Source organism: Engraulis encrasicolus, chromosome 23 (assembly GCF_034702125.1).
Source record: "Engraulis encrasicolus isolate BLACKSEA-1 chromosome 23, IST_EnEncr_1.0, whole genome shotgun sequence".
Classification (NCBI taxonomy): domain Eukaryota; kingdom Metazoa; phylum Chordata; class Actinopteri; order Clupeiformes; family Engraulidae; genus Engraulis; species Engraulis encrasicolus.
The window spans coordinates 9,725,293-9,732,792 of record NC_085879.1 but is presented as its reverse complement, the minus strand read 5'-3'; the positions used below and the strand labels follow the sequence as shown (position 1 = coordinate 9,732,792).

At 43.0% G+C, this 7,500-nt stretch overlaps 1 protein-coding gene across 4 annotated transcripts in view; it reads left to right on the top strand.

Annotated features, from left to right (window-relative positions):
- Nucleotides 1-7,500, top strand: part of macrod1 (mono-ADP ribosylhydrolase 1) — a 143,915-nt gene that overhangs the window by 73,945 nt on the left and 62,470 nt on the right. The gene's annotated exons all lie outside the window — the stretch shown is intronic.

The window sequence follows — 7,500 nt, the reverse complement described above, 5'->3', positions numbered from 1 at the left end:
GAGAGAGAGAGAGAGAGAGAGAGAGAGGGAGAGAGGGAGAGAGGGAGAGAGAGAGAAAAGAGCAGAGCAGAGCAGAGTAGGAGACAAACAGACAGGCAGACCAAGAGACACAGAGAGTGTTCTAAGTAAGGGTTAACGTTCGGCGAGAAGGTCGCTACCGTGGAATAGCAGCACGACAGAGAGAATCTTTAGACCCCGACGCGGAGCGGAGTGCTGCTCTCTGAAGTGCTGCTATTCCACAAAGCGACCGACTCGCCGAAAGTTAACCCGCTTATTATATGGATATACTTAAATGATTCACACATGCGGGGACATCTTTAGACCTATTTAATGTTAAGATTGTTGCTGCGCAAAACAAAACAGTGCCGTTGTGGAACACCGCTAGGCAACAGCTAGGTAGGCTAGCCAGGACAACAGGTGTTGTCTATCACAGCAGCTGATTAGAGTGACAAAAGACCGGACCCCCTGCGGAGTGATATGAAACATTCGCTTTAGCCACTGACTTGTATACAAGCCAGTGGCTTTAGCAGTGAACGTCTTGTTGCCATTGACAGCGGTAGCCAGGACAACGGGTGCTGTCTATCACAGCAGCTGATTAGAGTCTTGTTGAAAAGTCGCTTTAGCAGTGAAAAGTCTTGTTGCCATTGACAGCGGTCTGTTATAGACCAACCCGTCCGTTATCGAAAAATAACAGACGTCCGAACGTTGGGGAGCCCCGTTGAAATGAATGGAGCATTCGACAGATGACGTCACAACCATATAATAATAGGAGAGTAAGACATAGTGGAGAGAGAGGCAGACAGACAGACAGACATACATACAGACAGAAAAACAAAATTGTAGTGGAATTGTAGTGAAGGAAGAGCAAGACACAGTAGGGAGACAGACAGACGGACAGACAGAACGTACAGAAATTAGGGAGACTAGCAGATAGACAGACAGATAGACAGATAGACAGAGAGGTTGTAGTGAAGGGAGGGCGAGACACCTTAGGGCCTCTGCACTCGGGTTCCGACAGCACTGAGCACGGAGCACCATCGCTTCTGACCATTTCGTACCATACCACCCCACCCCCCACACACACACACAATTTCACCCCAGCAGAGCATGGATAATCAATGGGTGGCTCCGACAAAATAGAGTTTGTCCCTATCGGCGGCCGACATCCGCGGACATCCGCGCCGGTGTGCGGGGTTGTATTGAAAACAGTGGAATCAAACGTTGGCAGAGCAGTTCTCCGCACTTTGTCGGATGTGTGCGGAGGCCCTTAGAGAGACAGTAGTGAAGTGAAAGTGAGACACAGACAGACAGAGAGACAGACAGACAGATTGTAGTGAAAGTAGAGGAAAGACACATTACACATAGAATATTTGGGGGAAGACGTTCCAGAGGCGAGTGCACAGAGGGAGGAGGTGCAGACGGCAGGCAGTGGAGATGGTGATATGATGTTGGGCAGGTGGGGCGTGTGGTCCTTGGAGCCCCCCCCTTTCATTTCTCTCCCTCCCCTCTCTCTTGCCTAATTTATCTGCCTCTTTTTCTCTATTCCATTTTCTCCTTCTCTCATCAGCTCCCATTTTATCTCTTCTTTTTGCATCCTCTCTCTACATCTCTCTACATCTCGCTCTTTCTTTCTCTCTCTCTCTCTCTCTCTCTCTCTCTCTCTCTCTCTCTCTCTCTCTCTCTCTCTCTCTCTCTCTCTCACACACACACACACACACACCGACACACACACACACACACACACACACACACACACACACACACACACACACACACACACACACACACACACACACAAACACACACACACACACACACACACACACACACACACACACACACACAGATACATGCACAGATGAAACCACTCACACTCTCTCACACACACACACATTCACAAACACGCAGAGATGAACAGGCAGAGATGTAAGCACGTACACACTCACTCCCCCCTCTTTACCGCTCTCTCTCTCTCTCTCTCGCTATCACTCTGACACTCACTTCCTTTCTTTTCTTTCACTCCCTCTCACGTATTCCACCACCATAGTCACAGTCACACACAAAAGAAGTGCCTTATCTCCAGTGATGCTACTTGTTGCCACCTGAGTAAGTGTGTGGGGAGAGACCTCCTGAAAACAGAGAGGAGAGCAGCTCTTCTGTTCCATCCTGGATTCCAATTACCCACACACACACACACACACACACACACACACACACACACACACACACACACACACACACACACACACACACACACACACACACACACACACACACACACACACACACACACACACACACACACAGAAATACACACACATTGTGGCAGTGTGGAGCAGGGCTTAACACAGTGGACCTCCTGAGGTCAAGAGCCTGAATCACCCTCCATTCACATGCATTTGAACCTCTCACCATGCACCATGCCTACTCCCACTGCTATAAACCCAGGCTTGTTAGTCACTGTGTGTCTTCTTGTACATGTTATACAATATCCAGAGGTGTCAAAAGTAAATGGAAAAGTACATTCATGGTGTAGCTATAGCACGAACACTAGCACATGGTATTACATAGTTCTTACACCATTCCATTGTACCTAATAAGGTAGAAAGTCTGTGTTGTTACTGAAAGACACTAAAAACCTAACAAGAACCCACCACAAATTTGATCCAACCAACTAAGAGTTAACTGATCGTAAGACTTCTTCTGATTACTCATATAAGTTACCTGTGTTAGAAGGAGACTGTTTCTTTTTTTACTTTTACTTTTACTTTCAACACCTCTGACAATATCAAAGTAGACAGTAACATGCATTCTTACTTATTTTCAGCCTCTCACTATGCAACAACAACAAATCATGTTGTTATTCACTGCTCGTGTTATTATTGTTCGTAATGTAGTAAGGAAAGAAACATGCATTCTGACATTTTTTAGTTTCTCACTGTGTCTATTACTACTACAATACATGTGATTTGGTATTCACTGCTTGTATTATTGTAGTTGCTTAGTGTGGAGTAGAAATGGAGTAGAAACATGTTTTTATTTAATCGAGCCTTTCAATTCACCTTGTACTACGTACATTGCATTGTGTTTTTTATTCAATATACAAATGTGAAAAACATACATTCTTACTGTACTTATTAATTCTTATCCACACCTTAGATGACCGAGCAATATCATGCTTATTATTCGTTGCCTGTGTTTTTGTTCAGAAAAACATACTTCCTTACCTCGTAATAGCATGCATTCTGATGCTTTTAAGAGTCTCTCTGCCTCTCTTCCTACAAGGCTTGTTCATGCATTGCATGTGCTTTTGTGCTCAATATACCAAAATCAAAATAAAACGACATATTTTATTTTACGCTATCACCCATTTAGATGCCTAAGATGCTTAAGCCTCTCACTGCGCCTCCTACCACAGTATGAACCTAGCTTTGTAATCTGTTCCTTGTGTTTTTATACTCGACATACAAATATCAAAGTAGACTAAAACTTACTTTCTTACTTTCCACTTACTTACTTACTTTCTATGATCAAAAGAGGCATCTGTGGTTCCAGATTTTGTTTTCGTACATTTAGTTTAGAGGTGAGAAGTAAACTCATTACCAGTGAAAAGATTTATTTTTTTCCCATTGTAGTGCCAAAAGCATTGCACAAACTCACCCACCACGTCACGTCCAAACTCACTGTATTAGAATGCAATTTGCATGGTTTCAATTACACTTCAAGTGTCTCGTCACTGAATAATGTAAACTTACGTCTGTGCAAATAAATGGAATGCAATTCGAATCTGTGGTGGAAAGGTAGTAAATGTCTGGAAAAAGGAACGTTGTATATAACTTAGGAAATGTAAACGAATGATGAATGTAATCCATTATATAATAAGTACATACAGAATGACCACTCAAACACGTCACAGGACACAGAGGGCTAAAGTCTCAAAATATGCACCAAAGTTCACTGCAAAGCACCCACACCTAGACAATAAACTGGGATCAGGCCAAAACACTGTCAACACATGCAAATAGAATAGAAAAGTTCACCTCAGCCAGTTTTATTCTTTCAGAGTTTGTTTTATTTTTACCATGACATTTCAGGCTTCCTCACCTGAGAAGTGTAGGGCCAATTTATGCAATGTGCTTAGTATTTAGCAGCCCGTTTTCAGTACTGAGTGCGGTCTCATGCTTCATTAGCTTCAATGTGTTTATGACACCGGACATAATACTCCGTTCCTGATGGCTGTGCCGTTTTATCAGCAGAGCATTGAATGTGATAATGACACTGGACAACTGTTTTATTTTTTTAAAGCCAAACATTTTTTGCAGAGTGTTTACAGTTTTTTTAAGCCCTGTTGATTCAATAATTACACGAAATCTGCCAGAACATATTGAAATTAAATCACAGGAAAACACAGTTTAATGTATTCTTTACCTTTTTTGACATATGCCCAAATCATCAGGACGGAACAGGTGCACTGAGTTCCAATTAGTAAACACCGGTCAGGAAGAAGCTTGTAGCCCATAATGACACAACCAGAATTTTTTTATACAAGTGGGAAAGGCAGGAGAAGAGGCAGACAGGAAAGTCTTCCACAGAGGACAATTTTTAAACACTTTTGTCTCTTTGTAAAGTCGGGCACAGATGGCTCAGTATCGCTCGTCCTTTGAACAAACATATCACACTGGGAGTGCCGCTGGTACGCTGGCTGCATTGTAGTCTGTGCGCTCAGTTAGTGCTGCGTGTACCATTTGGAGCAGACTAGGCAGACTGTAGACAACTGTGTTTTTTTTCCTACAGTTATACCGTAGTCAAGGTCTGTCTAAGGTTGTTGTCCGTGTGAGTTTTCAGCAGACTGACACATTTATTTATTTGTTTTTGTTTGTTTTTCTGTTTCTTTCTTTGTTTGCTTATGCATTTATTTATTTATCTAGAGGGTTGGCACAGGGCCTGCGATCACCAGGTCATAAATTCATATGTAGCATCTATTTGATCCTTTTTATTGGCATGTCTTTAACTGGCAACCGCTTTCTTGGACAAAAGCCCATTTCCCATCGCAAATAGACAATTCCAGAATCATAAATGAAGCTTCTACTATATGCTTTGTGTGTGTGTGTGTGTGTGTGTGTTTTTTTTTTTTAACAAACAATTCATAGTCATAGTTCATAATACATATCCAACTATCTGTGTGGGCTTGCCAGCGATCAATGACCTCAGACAGAGACATGCTTGAGGGTTAGAGCGTTTAGCCATTCTGCCTATGCCCTGTGGCAATAGTTTCCTTTAAAGAAGAAAGGGATATGCAAAATCTGACCGTGCAATGCAAACTCAGTCTGTGAAAAGCAATAAGTATTTAAAATATTGTGGCATGGTTTCTGTAATGTATTAGAATACGTTTTCCATAGTAACCCTCCCAACGTTGAGCTACTGTAGGCCTATTTCTAGTTCAGTGTAGTTTTCAAAGTGGGGGCCGGGGACCACTAGGGGTCCGGTTACCAAAAATAAGCTTAACAATCCCGGTGGAATCATTTTTCTTCTTTACTGTACAATTCTAATATGTATTATGCTTTCTGTAGTAGGCTACTTGAATGGGTTTAGAAATCTACCGGTATATGGGGGGCCTTGTCATGGAAAAGTTTGGGAACCCCTGGTCTAGTTTAGTTAGTAGTCCATAGACACTAAATATCTTGTAAGTCATGTGAAGCAACCTCTTGATGATCATTCAGGGAGAATGAATACAACACAATCTCCAACCTCCGTCTCCAACCTCCAACAATCTCCAACCTCACTCTGTACAGACAACTTTACAATGACACAGTAGAGATCTTTAAAGTGATGTGAAGTGAGTGATCTTGTGATCATTTAGAGAGCATGAATATAGCACAATCCCGAGGAATTTTGTGCGGTCTGCCCAAAAAAGAAGCGCACCAAAAGAGTACAGCACAAGCCCTTTTAGCATTGAGTGGCTGTGTTTAAGTGCAGTCATGTCGATCAGACAAGTGCTCTACTCCTGTGTGGAATCCATTGTGTGCTACTGTGGCGGTCTTCACTCAGTGTCTGCATACTATAGTCAGGGCTGCTGACAGCTTTGGATGGGCCCTGGACAAAACCATCTGCAAACCCCCACAAAGCAATTCTTGAATTTCACATTAGAGTAGGCCTACCCTTTGTTTGTTTGGAGAGCTATGTCTATTTTTGACATTCCTCTCCCTGTGTTTATATTGGTGTGTGTGAGTATGTGTTAAATGATCTTTATCATGATATACTATAGCATTGTGCTGTCTTGTTTTGCTACAGTGTCAAAAAACGAAAGGACAACTGAAACGCTAATCTTAAATAGAGTAGAGTAGTAGAGTAGAGTAGTAGAGGAGAGAAAGTAACCACTATCAGTATATAACTGGTGTTTTTATTTCATTTCAAAGGAACATTTGTATTTACAGTATGTCAGGGACCTATGAAGTGTCATCCCCTAGACTGCACTCATTCAGTTGATATGTAAAGTAGATCATTATGAATCTAGCCTACATGTATTGTGATTAAGATAGCCCTGTGTGTGCATGCGTGTGAGTGTGCATAGTACGTGCATGTGGGTGGGCATGTCTCTGTGTGAAGGTTAAAAGAAGCAAAGCGTGTGTGTGTGTGTGTGTGTGTGTGTGTGTGTGTGTGTGTGTGTGTGTGTGTGTGTGTGTGTGTGTGTGTGTGTGTGTGTGTGTGTGTGTGTGTGTGTGTGTGTGTGTGTGTTTGTGTGTGTGTTTGTGTGTGTCTGGGTGTGCATGTTTGCGTGGGTGTGTGCATCTATGCATACATGTGTCTCTGATTGGTTTGTCCCTGCAATGTGCCTTTTGGTTAGAATGTGTAAGAAGACTTGGTTCCTGTAATGTGGAATCAAATCAAGTGTGTGTGTGTTTGTGTCCGTTTGTGTGTGTTGGTGTGTGTGTGTGTTTGTTTGTGTCAGTTTGTGTGTGTGGTGTTGGTGTGTGCGCGTGTTTGTGTGTGTCCATGTATCCATGCATGTGTTTGTTCATGCGTGTGTGCGCATTGTGCCATATATATGGCATCGTAGGCGGGCGGGCAGACATGTGCGCACGGGTGCATGCATGTTAGCGTTAAGAGGCTAGCCATGAGCAAATCAATGAGTGTGATAAATCTCGACTCCTGAAATCCCTCCTGCTCACCTGACCACACACACACATACACACACACACGCACACACACTCACACACTCACACGCACACACACACATACACACACACACGCACACACACTCACACACTCACACGCACACAAATAAGCACAAACACACACAATTAAGCACACACACAATTAAGCACACACACAAATAAATACACACACACACACACTCGCTCTCACACGCACACACAAATAAACACACACACACACACACACACAGACACATGCACACACAGACACATGCACACTATCTCTCTTGCACACACACAAACACACCCTTGCTTGTCCATGCGTCCGTGAGTCCATCCATGCGTT